General features: G+C 39.2%; 1 pseudogene; it reads left to right on the top strand.

Moving 5' to 3' along the window:
- The first annotated feature begins 16,792 nt into the window (after window positions 1–16,792).
- On the top strand, window positions 16,793–18,182 carry LOC136747475 (putative nuclease HARBI1; annotated as a pseudogene).
- The last annotated feature ends 1,566 nt before the right edge of the window (window positions 18,183–19,748 follow it).

Raw genomic sequence — 19,748 nt, 5'->3', positions numbered from 1 at the left:
TTACAATAAAATTTGACATTTTAGGTCATTATTTTATATATTATATATTTTATATTTCAAATAATTTCTCATTGTCATTTTATCCAGGATTTTGGCCTAGACCTGATAAAGTCTAGGAGGGTACGAGTGTGTAATTTACAATTCACAATGAGGTCAAAGTTTTTGATTTGGTCTAGGCCCTTGTAAATACAACATTTATATTGGTTTCATTGTTTATTAATTTAACTGAGATCAAACAGCAATTCAATATGATAAATGTGAAAGAATCAGCATTGAATAAAAGTTTAGAAGCACTGGTTGTTACTACATTGGTCCCTCCTAGCTTTAATTTCATTCATGCCACATTTTCTCAATATTTGCTTTGTAATTTGTAATGATCTGCATTGTTGGACTCATCGATTTTAATTTTTGAATGTCTTTTTCAGGCTCACTTTTATCTTTTAAAGGACAAAAAGCAGCACTTACCAGATTATGTTTGGACCACTGGCAGCTGATGACAACAGCTTTTGGTAAGCACAATTTTAATGATGATCCATGTGAAGCCTGTCGCAAGGTTAATGCTCCTTTCATACCAATGTATCGATTGAGGTAACTCTGATGTATATGCTTTTCTGCAAAAAACTGTGGGAGGCCTCTCAACGTTATTTAAAGGAAGTCTGCAATACATATTGAGCTACTGCTTTATCTAGACTGGATAATTGCAAAATCAAAGGCGAGGGATTTGGAGTATAATGCCTTGGCACTGGCAGGACTAGCCAGAGCGGCAATTCTGGGCATTGTAACTGACCTGTTTTTGAATGGGGTTTGTTCCATACACACAAGCATCCATAAAACTGTACTTACAGAGGAGTTAAGCAACCCAAATAGAAACTACTGATGGAAAATACTGATGAATTATAAAATGCCCTAGAAAAATATGGGACACTTATGGCAGTTCATAATGGACATAAAACATACACATTTTACTGTAACAGACCATGTCATCATGGTCTTAAAATGCGTGTTGTCCATCACTCAGGACAGTGAGAGGATGTATATAAAGTGCAACTATGGGGAGTAGCCAGAAGCTGCACTAGGTGGGATAATTTGGTTACGGAGTTCATTGAAGACCCATGCACTCAACCATTCAGTGCCCTGACAGTGTTTAGACAGAGCAGTACTGTAGCCTAGTGTATGGTACCATTTACAGTAACTAGGGTTCCCAGTTCTAGATTGTAGAAGTGGTACTTCAACAGTAATTTAACTGGTAAGTTGGTCAAAGCTTTGATTTTGAAGTTTTGAAGTCTAACTGACAGCCTAACAGCCCATTGCTTTTGTGTTAGATAATCTCTTTTGTCAACTTTCAGTTACCTGTGCAATTTAGCTGGCTGGAGAGGGGGTTCTTTGTAGCTCATGGAAAAGATATAGAGGCAAAGTCTTGTTCTCTTCTAAATTCTAATGCACTGGTGGGTGGTGCAAGCCTGTTCCTGAAGAGCCACAGTGCCTTCTGATTTTTGTTTAATCCAAATCATTAACTGCTTAATTGAGCCAATTATTGGGCTTAATTAGTTGACATTTCCATGTGTTCCAGGTAGGTAATGATAGATGGTTTACAAAGACCTGGAAAACCTGTTGGATTTTGGCTCTCTAGGAACAGGGTTGGCCACTCTGTGAGAACACATATGTATAACAGATATAGGTGAGGATACTTAATTTTTTTAACCTTCTTCTTTATTGTCACCAACTGTCAGAGAAAGGGTGGGCTGCTACCATAACAAGCCCATTCAATGACACAAAGGGAATAATTGCAGATGTCTGGAGCTGACACAACACCCACCTCCTCAAAACAGAAGAAGAATGCACTGCTTTCACTTTCCCATTGTCCCTTTGACCCTCTCCTCCCCAGTCCTAACCCCTGTCCGCCTTAGACAATTAGATGTCAAACTAGAGTTCCGTCAAAATTCTGGCAGAGTCATCCATCATCACTGTAAACTTAAAATACCCTTTGTCTTCAGATCTGCCCTCCAAAAGGAGACTTATGAAAAATAAATGAACACAAAGGGGGAGAGGGGGGCTTGATTAATCGTCTTGTAATTGCTGACAGCTGACAAAGAATATTTTGAGAATGGGTGAATGTAATGGGTCAGGAGGCCACTAGACTGAAACTTAATAAAAAGGGCAAATGTTAATGCATATGCAGCTACAGGCCAGCTTTTTCAGGTTGATACTGCTAATGGGATTAGCACAAGGAGGTTATGTATTTTACTACTGATGCCAAATGGAGGTCTTAAAATAATGGGATCAAGGCAAACAGTTAATCACAAGCCAGTCCCAGCATTCCCTTTAGAGATTAGATTCCCATTTTGATTAAACATATAATCTCCATTGAATGAAAAAACTAAACAACAAAAAGATTGCAAAGTGTTTTTTTTACTCACATTGTCAAAATCAGACTCACTAAAGAAACTGTATTGTCACATGTTATATTCTTAGACACAATATGTCTGAAGTTTGTTTACTGTTGAGCTTTGCTGAATGCGTATACTAAATATATACTGAATCCAAAAAAAAAGCCCTACGAGACAGAATTCGTGCTTTCATTCTAATAAAGTGTTTAAAACATTTGTGTAATTAGCTTATTGGCTGGAGTGCTCTCTCTTTAGTTGTCTGATTGACAAGCATGAGAATTGAGTAGACTTCCTTCTCATTGCAGTGTATCAGCCATTCATACATCTGGAAAGCCTTCTGCAGCCATATAAAATGCTATCCTACCTAAGACCAGACATTTTGTTTTGTTTTAAAACCAGTGAAAACATTTTCACCAAGTTGTCAAAATGTCATAGTTTGGTTATATATGTAAAGAGCATGTAGTGCAAATAGAGATTTTTTGATTTACAGAAAAGAAACAGCTTCCGAGTTCTGCAACAGAAGGTAAGGTAAGGTAAGGTGTATATTGAATGATATTACAATTAAAAAATATATATATTAAATTTGCCAACCAATTGTTTTTCTTTTATGTCCATTAAATTTGGCCTCCAGATACGTTGCTTTATGAGGCCGCCCTGTATATAGTTTGTTCATTATTGCATTGTGTTGCGGTGGTGCATGTGTCTGACTTGTCCCCGGTATATATATATTTATATAATGTGCAAACAGGAGGGCTGTAGCTCCATTCTAGCTTGTGTAGACTGGAGCTCACTACCGCTGTTCCCAGCTGATGGTGCTCGAGTTGTTCTCGCTGCCTCCCTGTGTTTATAGTTCCTTGGTCAGCTGGTCTGTGGCCGCTCTGGCTGTGTGCCATAAAGCAAGAGAGCGCTGGTGCTGTCCTCAGCAGTAAGCACTTGAGCGGGCTCTCGTGTTCTGCTGTGTACATACAGTAGTTAATTTGTCAGCATAGTAGAGCTAATGTTGCCCTGCGTTAGCTGGTCTAATCGGCAGGCATCAACTGCTCCTGTGTTCCGTGGGTGGCACATGAGTTGGTTCCTGTGCCCTGTGGTGTATTTAGTTTGTATGACACTGTAGAGCTCCTTGCTAGGCTAGTGGAGCAAGTGGCCGATGCTCCCATGTTATGCGGAGAGTGCATGAATGGTTTTGCTGCACATCGCAGTGTTTATGGTTTGATTGTCATGGTAGAGCCTGCTGTTGTCCTGCAGTAGCTGCACTAATAGGTGACAACTGCTCCCGTGTTACGTGGTGGTGCATGATCTGCTTCCTGCACCCCGCGATGTGTTTAGATGTTATGACAGCACAGTGGAGCTGGATGCTCTGTACCGTTCAGTGAACGTGATTTCTCCTGTGCTGTGTGGAGGCAGCATGAATGTTCCTGCTGCCATGCTGAATATACTGTTATGTCCAGCTGTGGCTACTCAGTTGACTAGCCAGCTCTGTGTTATTCAGTGGGTCTGTGGCCCTGCTCCTGCAGGATTAGGGTTTCACTGCCACGCTAATGTGTGGAGGGTGCACAAGTTGCTTGCATGCCCATGCCATATATTGTGGAATACGGCTCCTAGATGCACTAGTAGAGCAGCCAGCCCTACTATTGTGAGTGGAGGGCATAAGAGTTTACCTCTGCAGCCCCGCTTTGTAGCTGATTGCAGACAGTTCCTGGTAGAGCGTGACTGCAGTCCTCGCTCCTGGGCAGCCCAGGTGTGGCCCCAAGGGGCCTCTGTGGCTCCTCTATGGAGTTGTGTTGCCGAGGCCCCCTAGCAGTACGCCTCGGGGCAGGCTCCCTTATCAGCTTGCTGCCTCTTCCCTTTCTGATAAACAGTAACCCATCCCCCTTGGGCAGTGCTTCTGACTTGAAAGATAACAATAGTTTGTGAATGCAACCCCACTTATCTGAAAAAGGAAACTCCCAGCGAAAGAGAACGAACCTGCACAGATGTCACATTTTATATGACAGGAATTGGGAAGGGACCTGTTTTGAGTGACATGCACAGGGGCCAATGGCAACTTTGATAGTGGCGTTTTTGATCGGATTCCTACAGAAGTGTTCAGAAACCCCTCCCCCTTGGGCAGTGCTTGCTTTTTCAGATAACCAGGGTTGCATTCACAACCTATCGTTTTTTACTCACCTAATTGAAACCATCCAGACTTGTTAAATCACATGAGGTAAGTGTTGACCTTGGGATCTCTGGGACTGCTCTCACCTGGTTCTCCTCCTACCTCAGTGACCGGTCCTACCAAGTGACATGGCGAGGCTCCTCATCCACCCCCCAACCTCTCCTCACAGGCGTTCCCCAAGGCTCCGTCCTGGGCCCGCTCCTGTTCTCTCTCTACACTCGCTCCCTGGGCCCCCTCATCGCTTCCCATGGTTTCTCCTACCACTTCTACGCTGATGATGCCCAGATCTTCCTGTCTTTTCCCTCTTCTTGACCCTCTCATCCCCTCTCGCATCTCTTCCTGCTTGTCTGCTATTTCCACCTGGATGCACTCACACCACCTCAAGCTCAACCTCTCCAAATCGGATCTCCTCTTTTTCCCCCACTCTTCCTCACCTTCTGCTGACCTCCCCATCTCGATCCCCTTGGAATCCACCGCACTCTCTCCTTCTTCTTCCGCTAAAAATCTAGGAGTCACCCTCGATCCTACGCTCTCCTACACCCAGCACATCACCACGCTGACATGCACCTGTAGATTCTTCCTGAGCAACATACGCCGGATCCGTCCCTTCCTCACCAACTACTCGACTCAGCTGCTCATCCAGTCACTGGTCCTCTCCCGCCTGGACTACTGCAACTCCCTCCTGGCCGGCCTGCCTGCAACTACTACCCGCCCACTCCAGCTCATCCAGAACTCTGCGGCTCATCTGGTATTCTCTCTGCCACGATTCGCACACGCTACTCCACTACTCTGCTCCCTCCACTGGCTCCCGATACCGGCACGCATTCAGTTCAAGACTTTGACCCTCACCTACTGCTGTCTCGACCACACTGCACCAAGCTACCTTCAGTCACTCGTCTCTCCATACATCCCCTCCAGACCACTGCGTTCCTCCAGTACCAGAAGACTAACTCTCCTCCTCTCCACTCTCCTTCCTCCAGAGCCCGCTCCTTCTCATCCCTGGCCCCTAAATGGTGGAACAACCTGCCCACCGAAGTCAAAACAGCAGAGTCCTTGACCTCATTCCGGCGCTCCGACGCATCTTTTCCGACAGTACTTGTAATATTAGTCCTTTTATCCCTGCTAGATAGCACTTCACAGTTTTTATTATGCTTATCACGTTCTTGATTGTTTTCCTCCTTGCTCCCTTTCCCGTAGCCCTTGACTGTGACCCTACATCTTGACAGCACTTAGCTTTCACCGTCCAGGATGTAGGAAGTCACTTACTGTACTTGTGTAAATTGTAAATTGGAATTTGTAAAATGTATTATTTTTAATTGCTGTTTTAGCTAAATTGAATTTGTAATGATTGATGCCTTGTACGTAACTGTATTTTTGCACTTTGTTTGCACTTATGTTGTAAGTCGCCCTGGATAAGGTCGTCTGCCAAGAAAATAATAATAATAAGTACTGAGGTCTAGTACAATCAAAATGTACATGTTATAACAGTGTAAATGTGAAACAGTCAGCAAATTTTACCTTAGGTTAAGGTACTTTTCACTAATACTAAAGTGAAGCTTTATATACAGCTTTGATTTCATGGAAAAGCAGAGACATGGAGAAGATAGGTACCTAATGGTGATCATTTGTCTCAAAAAATAAACAGAACAACAACAACAACAAACAAGACATTAATACAATGGCTTTAGACTCTTTGAAAGAAAATGTGCTGTCTGTGCTTCTTTCCACTGTTTCATTCCTTGTTAAAGATATGGTGAAAATGTCACTTTGCTGCAAAGATGCCGATGCATCTGGTCCTGTGATTCAGAATCCAAATAACCCAGCTGGTGTCAAAAGCTGTACTGTGCTTCATTTTGCTTTCTTCACTATAAAGAAATGTAATCTGTTGCATTTGAGGTAAAAATGATGGTCTTACAGCACACTTTTATTGAACTGCAGTTGTGAAACACAGGGATAAAATGTTTGTTCAATCTTTCCAATTTTTTGTTGGTTGTTTTCAGAGGCTTGTTGCATAGTGTCTGGTAGTATACAATGAATGTTATGGTGCAATATAACTATTCTGACTGAATTATAAAAATATCTTTTTAGATGTGATCTTATTCTGTTATATAATGTCATGGAATTACCATGCTTTTTCCATAGATACTGTGTTTTAAGTGATTTAAATCGGCTCCTTTTAGAAATGTTCTAAATTTCTGTCAGCAACACACTTTTTCTTGAACACCACAGACGTGTTTATAAGTTACTTGATAATGTAGTTTGTTTTAAATAATCAGTACTGAATTTGGGCCAGTGATCTTATTTAACACGTCACTTCATTTAAGTTTGATTGGCCACCCACAGTGTAAGTGCTTCGCGCATCGCTGTTTCATCTGTTGCATAACATCTCATCTCAATCATTAGCCTGATTTATTTACACATAATTAAATTGCTGCAGTTGTAATATTATGTAATGGTATTTGAAAAAAAATTGAGTTATTTATTTATTTATTTGATTGTTTATTTATTAATTCAATCCATCTGTGTTTTTTGCCAGGGAGTGCAATGTTAGGATCACTATGAGGAGGAGCTTCCCAAATAAATCTTCCATCTTTTAAGGACAAAAACATTCCAAATCTCCATCTATGATAATAAATCTGCACTTTTATGTTATGGGGTATTTCAGTCTTGCTTTCACCAGTCACTTACACTGCCAGCACTGCCATTCAATTTTTTTTTCTCCTTAATAAATATAATCCAACTTACATAATAATAATAATAATAATAATAATAATAATAATAATAATAATAATAATAATAATAAACAAATGAAGCATCTGGATGTGCTAGGGAAAAGTTTCAATGAAGGAAAATACACTTTCTTTGTAAGGAAAACTATGCTCTCTATAACAAATGTAACCATGAATTGTGAAAATGATATCTTTTTGTGTTCTTAAGTGTTACTGTAGATGAATTAATCCACACAACATAAATACAATTATACAGACAGACTTATTTAAAACATGTAATATTAGCCCTATTGTAACTACTAATAATATTATGATTACTATTATATGTTGTGAAGGGTTCATATCAGATCAAACATTAATGAAAAGTAGCCCCATTTTGCAAGCAAGTTTGAAGCATTTTGTCACATTAGCATATTTATAACTCCTTCTGATCTGTGTTTCACAATGTAAAATAAATATAAAAGAACACAGAGACTTAAATATTCTAAGGCAACCAATACATTAGTGATGATATTTAAAGTGTCATTGATGTGATAGATTGCTTTTGAAGCCCTACTTAATCTATTTTACCATTGACATAGATATTACTGATACCTTACTGTAGAGTGTAAATGTCTATTTCCAAATGTACAGGATCTGAATCGGCAGGTGGGGTAAAAGAAAGATAATTCATTGTGAGCATAAATAAATAAATCATAATTGAATAGACATTTAAAAAAATAACAGAAAGGCATGTGCAAAATTTAGATAACAACAGCAGTTTAAATTGTCCCATTTCATATTATTTAATTACACATTTAATACTGCCTATCCATATTTCTAAATCAGATCTCTAATCCAATGTGACACCCAAGCAGAAAAACAGAACACTGTGTGAGATACTGGGTAATGAACTCCCTGGCAGTTTGGTAATAGAATTTGTGCATGGCTGTCTCTTAGCTGACAAACGCCAGACTCGTTCAGCTACACAGACAGCACGTTCGCTTTCCATCCAAGTGATACAGGTTCCCTCTTGTTCCCATGTGATTTCGCTATTGAAACTATGCTCCGACCCCTTATTTTTTCTTTAAGCTGACCTAGGGCCAGGACCAAGTTCAGGTGTCTCCAGTCCTGGTCCTGGAGGCTTACTGGGTCTTCTTCATTCCACCCAAGCTTAAGTAGTCCAAAATGTGATGATCTTAATCCAATGACTGAAGATATCTATAAAACTTAACAGGTGATATCCAGGACCAGAGTGGGAGATCAATTACTGCAAAAGTTGGAACTGTGTTTCACTAGGGGTAGAATGACTATTAACTTTATGTAGTCGAATAGTAAAGCTTAAAGGAGTCGAACCAGTCAACTAGTCAGGATTGTAGCACAAAAAGACATACAAATAAAACATAATTTCACAGTATTTATTTGAACCAGAAACGATTACTTCCAATTTGATCATGTAGCGGAGAAAACTGAGAAAACAGAAACATGCATTTTCATAACAAAATAATTTCTGCTTCATAGCATAACCAATGGGCTGAAGTAGCCTACTGCATGAAAATAAAATACAAATACAACAATGTAAAAAGATAAACCAGTCTTTAGAATTATTTAGCCTATGATGATAAATATTTATTCATATTCATGTTACTGATTTGCAGTTACACTCTGTAGCACCCAGGACCTCGGCGATGGTTCTACGGGTTGAAAATGAGGGGAGTGGCGTAGCCAGACTGTTCACATGCAAATTGTTAATTTTGTAAATACAAATCATTTAAAAGGTTTAAAATACATAAAATCACAAACACAGACATACACAGAACCAATGAGCAGTATAGTTGGGAGGAGGCAGTGAGGATTTTAAACAGACATTTCTTCCATTAAAATTAAAACTGCTTTGCATTGCACAGGGACTGGACAGGAATAACACAAATAAGTGCAAATGTGTAAAACGTGCATCTAATTAAAGAAAACAAATTGGAAAAGCATGCATTAGGCTGAGACTATATTAATATAAAGCACCCATTGTAACCGATGTCCAGCGATCATGTGTTTTATGTTCTGCAGCTGGCTTTTGACACACTTGCATTGGATTGTTTCCAGATGGTAGCGCAGGATGGAATTGTGTACTCGGGTTCAAAAGAATGGATAACATCCTGAAATCGCTGCCCATGAATTACTGAAACTGGATGTACATCTTTCACAACTGATTCTATTAGATTTTCTGTTATTTGCTGTTTACGTAGCCTATTTATTGGACGCTTTGAAAATCCAAACTTTTGATGGCCTTTTTTAGGTGTCACTTACTGGACTGCAGTTCCACTTGTTTGACTTGATGTGGTTCGTATGACAATGACTTGACAATTATATGTTATATTTTAGCAATAAAATAGTAAAAGTATAAAACTGCAAAAAACATTATTTTAACATTTATAAACTTGAATGCAAAGTTATGATTGCATAAATGAAATAAGGGAAATGCAAAGTTTGAAATTAAAAAAAATAGGCAATTTGTAATCTGTCCTTTGGGAAATTCTTATAAATATTATTTTGAATACTATAAGATGAAAACATTAATTTATTAAATGCATTAGTGTCCAAAGCTCTTGCTGTAGTATGTTGCACAAATCCTGCTCACAATAAGGGACAGTTGTAAGATCCTCTAGGTGAGAGATGAGATGATTCTCACTCCAAGCTCATCCATCCATTCAGCTTCACGTCTTAGATCTCAGTTTGTTTAATTCAGGCTCACTAAATGTGTGAAAAACAGAATTAAGGACCATAATCAGGCCAGAGGAATACTGCCGACACTGATTTGTGTATTCATGAAGCTACTGTACCGCTGTCGGCCCAATGCCGGGCCCATTCCTGCTCGCCGACTGCGGTGACATGCCAGTGTCGGGCCGATTCCACTAGCTGTCTGGGACGTATCCCCAGATCAAAACACAACAGTAAATATTATTTCCCACACCAGTAAAACATGTAAGATCATATATTCAAATCACTCAGCCGAGGCATTATTAAGGAATAACAAGCACCTATTTTATTCACAAATAGTAGATTAAACATTTGCTACAATGAATTAACCAATGAGTTATATATTGTCATTTAAATTCACTTTAACCATTCTGCGATCCAGAAAATAAATATTATTGATATTATAAAATGTTATTTTGAAAACAACCAGCCATACTACATACAACCTGGTACTTCAGACAATTAAATAGCTTTTCAGTAAATTTAAACAACAGTAAATTTAAATATTTTAAAAATAGTCATGAAAGTGAATTTTCTTTCAAGCAGGCTCTTCGGTCTGAGGTAATCTGAGGAGATGCCTTTACAAAATATTATTATTATTATTATTATTATTATTATTATTATTATTATTATTATTATTTTTTTTTTTTTTTTTTTTTTTTTATTTTTTTTTTTCTTAGCAGACGCCCTTATCCAGGGCAACTTACAAAAAATAAGAGCATTATAAAAGTGCAATACAGTCTAGAATTACAGATCAAAACATATTACAAATTACAAGTTCAAAATGACATAAGTGCGTAAACAAAGTCCTACATCCTAGATTTGTGAGCTACTAATTGCAGACAAGGTGTGAAGTCATAGTTAATAGCTCAGGGGAAGGGGACATAGGGGCAATCAATATTAACAACACGAGTACTAGCAATGTAAAAGCAAGTTGTACAATGACAACTATATAATGTACAATTTAACAGGAGAACTGAGCCCTGCAGAGGAATAACAGCTAAATGACAGGTACAGTCTAAATAGGTGTGTCTTGCGTAATCACCGGGAGGTGGTGACAAACTCTGCTGTCCTGACTTCAGTGGGAACATCGTTCCACCACTTAGTGGTCAGGAGTGTGCTCTGGAGGAACTGGTGTGGAGAAGAGGCAACATTAATCTTCTGGCGCAGGTAGACCGGAGAGGTCTGGAAGGGATGTACGAAGAAGTCAGGGTCTGAAGTACTTTGGTGCAGTCTGGTTGAGACAACGGTAGGTAACGGTCAATGTCTTGAACTGGATGTGTGCCGGGAATATGTTCTCGAGGAAGAGCGCTTTCAGAAATAATGAAGCTGGGAACATTTATGACAATATCAAATACATTTATTATGATTATTATTCATATGTATGATATTTTAAAGTTGTATAGGTACATTTATTAATACATTTATTATATTATTAATAAGGTGTATGGATATTCCATCTGTTGGCATTTAGTTGGACTTGATCCATCTCTCCAATCGTAACTGCTGTCCAACCATGCCAACCATATGCCAACGTCGGCCCAACTTTATGTGCTATCTGGGGATGTAACATCTGCCACTTTAGCAAATAGTGTGAATGGTCACATGATACATCCGGTTAGTCAACAACATCTGAGGTCAACAACATCTGTAATTAGCCCACTATTTCACTAATTTGATGGTAACTGTACTACAACAGTACAACAACAACAATAACAATAATATAGGACCTAATATAGGTATCAAAGTTTCTTGTAGCTTTAAATGTGCCTGTGAAATAGTATTTAAAGCAGTGCACAACTAGAATATTTTTTCTTTTATTTTTTATCACAGTACAGTGTGACTTTTATTTAACAGCTGAATGCTGGGTACTTCAGCTTCTCTGGTGGAAAGCAAATGGTTTAAATGTGTCCTGAATTGTGAAACTCCCTGCAGCCACACTGTGTATTTGCTTAAGCACCGAGATTATGTAATGAACTCCTCAGCAGATGAGTAATAGAATTTCCCCCCCCAACTCTCTCATAGCCATCAGATGCCTGTTCCAGCTTTGCAGGCAGCACGTCTGCCTTCAGACCAGATGATCCAGGTTTGATTCCCCCTACTCTCCTTTAATATTAAAAGTTAAAATGGATGGAAGTACCATCCCAGCAGCCCATGAGAGCAGACCTGCACAACACAGACTATAAACAAACAGAAAGACACATACTTCCATATCCAGTGAAAATGAGGTTAGGAATTTTTCAGTGAAACTGCACAGTTTAATCTTAATCTTTAATCTTCATGTAAAAAGAACTATAGGAATAACTGCTTTACTGGCATTAAATGCAATGCAGCATTGATGTACTACATAGCCTATACCAGGGCCTGAGGGCTGCAATATTCTTTCGTTGCTCCACCATTACTTACTATTTGTTTGGATAATAAGTCATTTACAAGTATTAATCCCTGACCCATACTTGTGAAGGTCATTATTTTAAGTTTAAGGTAATAAAAGGTGATTATATATTAATAGAGTTTGGGGTATTAAAATACCACGTGGTGAAGGATAGGCTAGATTAGTGGTCCCAGCAGGTATTATTGTGCACTTGAGACCAGGCTAACTTGCCCCCACCACACACACACCTTAGAGGTGTATTCTGGCCTATGATGTGTAGGCACACTGTCACTTTAGATTTTTTTCTATACATCTGATGTCAGGAAGTTGAGTGATAAATATCGGGGGAAGAAATGGTCTAGGGCTTACTGAGGAAGATACAAAACTACTCAGACAGTACTTGTAACATTAGTCCTTTTAATCCCCTTTTAATCTTGCGTTATTGATTGATTTCCTCCTTGCTCCCTTTCCCATAATCCTTGACTGTGACCCTATATCTTGACAGCACTTAGCTTAACCGTCCAGGATGTATGACCTCACTTACTGTACTTGCCTGTGTAAATTGGAAGTTGTAAAATGTATTATATTTTGTATTGCTATGTTTTATGTAAATTGAATTTGTCATGATTGATGCCTTTACTTAACTGTATTTTTGCACTTTGTTTTGCACTTATGTTGTAAGTCACCCTGGATAAGGGCGTCTGCCAATAAATAATAATAATAATAATAATAATAATAATAATAATAATAATAATAATAATAATAATAATAATGGTATAACATATGCAGCCGATGCAGTTGATGAGCTGATCTGTTGCATGAGCTCTTCAAATGGGGCGAGCAGAGAAATCATATTTTCCACCAATTTCCACTGGCTGCCAGTGAACATGGAAGGCAAATCATAGTCAGCTCCATAAGCACACAGGGCACGCTTCTGTTCCAGCAGACTCTGTAGCATGTATACAGTACTGTTCCACCTAGTAGGTACATCTTGCTGTAGCCTCTTAATAGGCTGGCCAAGTTGTTTCTGAATACTTTGAAGTCAGGAGTAGGAAAGCTGGGAGTGTTTGAAATGACCGACGATGTATCTTCCAGAGGCTATTATATCAGCAATGCTGCTGGAGTGTATGAACCATGCACGGCAGGCTGGGTAGATCTGCATCCCTCATGGCCTTTACCATGTTCTTGGCATTATCCCTTAGAATAATGTGCACTTTTTCCTTCAGGATTCCCCATGCCTGAAACATGTTGCTGAATGCGGCAGCAAGAGCCCCCGCGGTGTGTGACCCGTAAAACTCTTGAGAATGAAGAATAACTTTTTGTAGTTTTGATTAATAAACTGCGCATGTTTTTTGGTCCTGAATTTGCTACATTTTGGTACAAATTTCTCCTGAGCCTCAAGTAGTATATTCTTAAAATATAACCATGCATTTTCGACTGAATCTGTATCCAGTGTGCCCCAGTCTACCTCTTCTAAGTGCCGCCTCATACCTTCAAGGTTTGCTTTTCTAAAATTGTAGACCATTGTTTTAGACTTGGTCCTTGTCTTTTGAAAGAATGCCTCAAAGCTAACCATATTGTGATCACAGTTTGCCATTGGTTCTCTAACTAGTGTCTAGTGTCTAACTAGTGACTTGGTCATTTGAAAAGATCAAGTCAATGCATGCGCTCTCCCTGGTTGGTTCCCTGACAAATTGAGTTCGAAAGCAGTCATTTACCATTTCAGCCATTTCTATTTCTGCTTCTGTAGTCCCAACTGGGCTATCCCAGTCTATGTTTGGGAAATTGAAATCCCCCATTATAACAGCCACATCCTTGCTACATGCAGAGACAATGCAACATCTTTCTGAATATCTGAGTTGGGTGGTCTGTAACACACTCTTACCACTAATCCTCCAGATCTCTTGTTTAAAAGTTTCACCCACAAAGATTCTGTTTCGTTACTGGGATCTAATTTGAGTTCTTCTGCCTCAATGTCATTTTTGACATATAATGCTACCCCACCACCTCTTCGATTTTGCCTGTCCCTCCTAAACTGTGTGTATCTTTCAACTTGTATTCATCCCCATAATTTTCTGTAAGCCATGTTTCTGTCACTCCTACAACATCATAGTCACATGCCAGCACTGTGGCCTCTAGGTCTAACATCTTGTTCCTTATACTCCTGGCATTTCAGGACTTTCCTACTAGCAGTTTCCCTTGTTTTTCTTTCCTTAAAGGAACATCTCCCATTGTCAGAACTCCCTGCCCCCCTGGTCCCTAGTTTAAAAGATTCTCAATTACTCTGCACATCACATATTAATATGTAACATCCTATTGGCTAATAACCAGGAAGGGCTGCTACTAGGTTCCACACAATAACAAGCACTAAGTGCAACAAACCTCTGTAACAATAATATGTTATGATAATAAGTTAATTCAAATTATTCTCACGGTCCATTCAAAAGCATCTGGTGGTCCAGATTTGGCCTGTGGTCCGCCTATTGACTACCCCTGGCATAAAAGTTAACCTCTGTAGCCCTGCTTTGTATATGCTGATTCTAGACAGTTCCCAGTAAGAGTGTCACTGCAATCCTCGCTCCTGGGCAGCCCATGTGTGGCCCTACGGGGCCCCTGGGATTATTATCTGGAGTTGTGTAGCCGACACCCCCTAGTGGTTGCCTCGGGGCAGGCTCCCTTATCAGCTTGCTGCCTCCTCCCTTGCGATGGTTTTGTTATACAGTAACCCCTCCCCCTTGGGCAGTGCTTCCAACTTGAAAGATAATGATAGGTTGCTCCCAGCGAAAGAGGACAAACCTGCACAGTCACATTTTATAGAACAGGAAGTGGGAAGGGACCTGTTCTGAGAGACATGCGCAGGGGCCAATGGCAGTTTTGATAGAGTGATGTTTTCGATCGGGTTCCTACGGAAGTGCGCAGAAACCCCTCCACCTTGGGAAGTGCTTTTTCAGATAATCGGGGATGCATTCACACCCTATCATTTTAAATCCCTGTACAATATTTGATCTTGTTCAGGCCAGTCTTTTGTTCTGTTAGAACTTACAATAATATGTTGCTGTGATTGTCAGTCTGGTTGGTAAAAAATTTAAAAGCACCACAGATTTAATAGAGTGTTAAGCACTGTGTGATAATGAATCTAATTGATCCTGATTTACTCAATTTTCCATAGTTCAGTGTCTCATTGAGTGCTAATTTGATTCAACCTCCATCTCACACTGAGCTTTGTGGAGAGACAACTGTACACCACAGAGCTTTAATATGCAAGATTTTCTCAAAGAATGTGTTTGGCCTGCTACTGTTAAAAAATAAATATACAAACGGTAAGTATACAATCACAGCACTACTGACAACTCAATCAATACTCATAAGCATATTTAATGTTCTGGGGAAGAATAATGTGTTGAAATACACCAGCATTTGTTAGATTTTTTATGTTTTTTTATTTTATTTTTTTAAATACTTTGTACCATTGTGATAGATACATAATAAAGAGCAATACAATGGAGTGGGATATGGGTTTCATGTACTCAGGAGCTGTCATCTTTTTGGTGTGGCTTATCCTTTTCTTGTGATTAAAATACATCAAAGGGAAACTCAAAACTTTGAAAAATAAGTAAACAATGAGTAAGACCAGTTGTGACCGTTCTTTAGTTTTTCTTTTTAAAGTTCTGTCATAACTTTTCTTTTTCTTCATACAAGCAATTTGCAAACCCATGTATAATGCAGTATAACATTTTACGTACAATAGTTTAGTGTCAGGGACTAGTTTATGACATAAAGAAAAGTCTTCAAGCAACCAGTTCACAAAATAAGAAATCACTACAACTTATGGCAAGAATATTTAAAGGGAAACCATTAGGCTCATTGTTTAGACTCTTAAACCACATAATCAGTGAGGTTGTATACACTGCACACATACAATACATTGCATCCAGTGAAATCTCATAAACCACATACTGACATGTATATCATATACTCATATCACAGACATGATATGCTAAATGTTAAGTCTGAAATAAGTGCCTTTCAGTTGCAGATATTATGGGGGATTGACTGAGTTGTAATGCAGCAGTGACATAACTACAGTACATTGTTTCCAGGAGCGGCATTGCATTATAACTAGACTAAGCATTGTATGTACTCTTTCAGGAAGTTTTGACTGACATGCAACATTAATGTAAATCTGTCCCCCCTGCTTAGAATGATACAATATATATTAGAATGGTTCACGATTGTTAGGCAATTGCTGTTTGGAATTGGCTCTATATTTTGGTTTATTAGAAATTCTTAGGAATATATAATTACCTTATTTTGTAAAAGCATTACAATCCGAGATGCATGACGAAATGTGGTACTTTTCTTGAGAAAACCTGTACTACGAAAGGTGGATAAGTTTTACCTTAGGTATGCTGTCATGGCAATTTATGATGCATCTCTAAACTGCTCCCTATATAAGCACTGCCTCTCCGCCCACAGTCTTATCGGAAAAAATGCTGGCACATTTGGAAGACCAATCGACAATGGTGCACAGGTTGTGAGAGGCTCACTCCGCAGGTTGAGGGTGTTTAGAGACTGTGCAACTCCTCTAGCTTACCCCGATGTTGTTCTCTATGAAAATATATCGATTCTCATCTGAGGGAATTCAGTATCTTTGTCGGCTTTTAGGGCCAGACGTCTCCAATGCCACATGACGGAGTAATGTCCTCACTGTTGAACAGACAGTGTGCCTTGCTTTGCGATATTTTGCCAGCGGACACTTCATGTATTACATTGGTGATGCTGAACATCTGAGTAAGAATACTGTATGGCGTGCAGCTCGCAAGGTGGCACTTGCTCTCACTGGCTAGATGCATTTGTAGTTTTCCCTGACCATTTAAAAGATCAAAGAGGTTTTTTATGTGATTGCAGGAAATTCGCAATAAACAATACTTGGTCTATTTTTAATATGCATAGGCTGGGCCTATATACAGAACAATTTTTTTTCCTTAGGAATGCCGAGGGTGATTGGTGCGATTGACTGTATGCATATCCCCATTAGAGCACCCCTGAGAGAACATGAGGTGGATTATGTGAATAGGAAGTCATTTCACAGCATCAGTGTTCAGGTATTTGATCATATCGTATTTGATCTGACATGTAGGCTAACCTACATTAGTATGTCCTTAAAACTTCTACTTATATTCAAGACAATTAAAGACACATTAGGCGGTGATTTTCTTACAATGGTAGTATGTTAAAATGGCCTGAAATCCTTTGTCAGATGACATGTGATCACCATTTAATGGTGACCAGTCTGGAGGCTAGGTGGCCTGGGTCAGTGCATGATTTGTACATTTTTCAGGAATCCACTCTTCGTCAGAGATTTGAACAAGGTAAGACAACCACCACCCTATATTTCACACAACATGCTGTATTGTGACAATTTCTTTCTATCATTCAAAGGGCATTTTGATGGCCTGCTGCTTGGGGACAGAGGCTACCCGTGTCTGTATTACCTGATGACCCCCTATCCTGACCCACAAACAAGGGAACAAATAAAATATAACGTGGCTCACAGTAACACAAGGGCAGGATAGAGATGACATTTGGGTTCATCAAAGCATGCTTTGCTTGCCTGCAAGGCTTGCGGGTGCATCTGGAGCGGACATGTGAGGTGGTGGCAGCATGTGTTGTGCTCCATAACATTCCACTATTAGAAAAGAAACCACACCATGCCACCAGATGTAGTGGACCCAGTGACATTGGATCACCCAACAGGAAGAGCCGTCAGAGAGGCCATCACAAATCAATTTTTCCACCAATAAGAAAAGACGCATAAAATTATTATTATTTCATTTGTGTATTTATTTACTGACATTCTCCCTTTCCTAAAAAGAAAAAGAAAAAAAAGTTACAGATGGTAGAGGCATATTGATCAAAGGATGGTCAATGTATAGCAATACCATTTTGTCATGTTCCAGTTTTTAAATTTCCGATTTAAGTTTCTATATTTGTAGCCTTTTTTTCTGTCAGTCGAGCTCAAGCATGCGCTTATAGAGCGACCGCACATTGTTAGATCCAACCTGCACAGCAAAACATTGAGAGAACGAACATGGCATGTAGGATTCACCATCATTAGTGTTACATATTGTAAGTATGAATAATCCTTTTAATAGCTAAGGAAAAGCTGGAGCAGATCAATAGTATCCCCCTCAACTGTACATAAGACAGGCATGTGAACTACATAAAATTATTTTAAACTGGGCAATCAAAACAATTGACATGATATTACCCTGTACATAAAGGGTGGACATCGAGCTGCCACCAGGGTCAGAACTGACTGCCCCCTTGACCTCCTCTATTATGGGCCTTCCTCTATTCCTCTATTCGCCAGTGCCAATTTCAAATAAAAGAAGAGTCCGTAACACAAAATAGAGAACATATGACAAGAACACTGTTCTTAAGAATTTACTCTGTCAGCAATGCGCTGCCAACAAGCCTCCCTGGCTTTGTTGGCCGCCACGGTGTTAGATTTAGCCGTTAACCTTTCTTTAAACTCCTCATATCCTGACATTATCAACGTGCATTCTTCCAGGGAAAAATACGGAACTCAGCCTGTGCTGCTGAACACGCCCTTTTACGGGAACGTGCACAAACTCCAGTTAAGTTAACACTGAATCAACTAACTGACATCTTAATCACTGTCGTAGTACCATTTAACAACAATTTAGTCAGAGTTTGTCAACCCTGACTTTCCTTTATAACCCTGCGTTAAATCTGAGTAGGTTAAACTCCATTCGTAGTACACCCCTCTGGTCTTTAAACAGAATCTTCAAAAATATTTTACAGTAGAATAAAATTGGTGCTAGATACAAACATGCAGCAAACAAGGCAAAGGAATTCAGAGTCCCTGAACAGCAAGCCAAAAAAAAAAAAAAAAAAAAAATCAGACTTCTGTACCTGATCTTCTGTACTGAGTAGTGTAATGATGAGCTGTATTTGTGATACATTGTATGGTTTATTGCCTGAAACACCCCTTGGGCCTTACTTAAACCTATAAACTGTCAGGAATACATCATGGTGACTTTAACTTGAACTACAACATTACCAAATCCACACCAGAGCAACTAAAACTAATGTGCCCTAGGTTTGGACTTGCAGAGTTAATTTAATAATAATAACAATCACAATAAATAAATGTAATGTCGATTTCCATACATTACAATGTTTTTTTACGTACAGATGTGTATTGACAAGATTTGTCGACAAAGGAAGGGAATTATCCTCCTGAAAACATTTTATGGCTGTGTGGAGTGAGAACTATGTATGTAAATCTAACCCCCAAAGTATAACCTGCTCTTCCTGTAAGCATTCATAAATAAATAAATACA

The sequence above is a fragment of the Amia ocellicauda genome, chromosome 4 (assembly GCF_036373705.1).
Source record: "Amia ocellicauda isolate fAmiCal2 chromosome 4, fAmiCal2.hap1, whole genome shotgun sequence".
NCBI lineage: Eukaryota > Metazoa > Chordata > Actinopteri > Amiiformes > Amiidae > Amia > Amia ocellicauda.
Note: the sequence above shows the minus strand (reverse complement) of the source record. Positions and strands in the feature narration are given on the sequence as shown.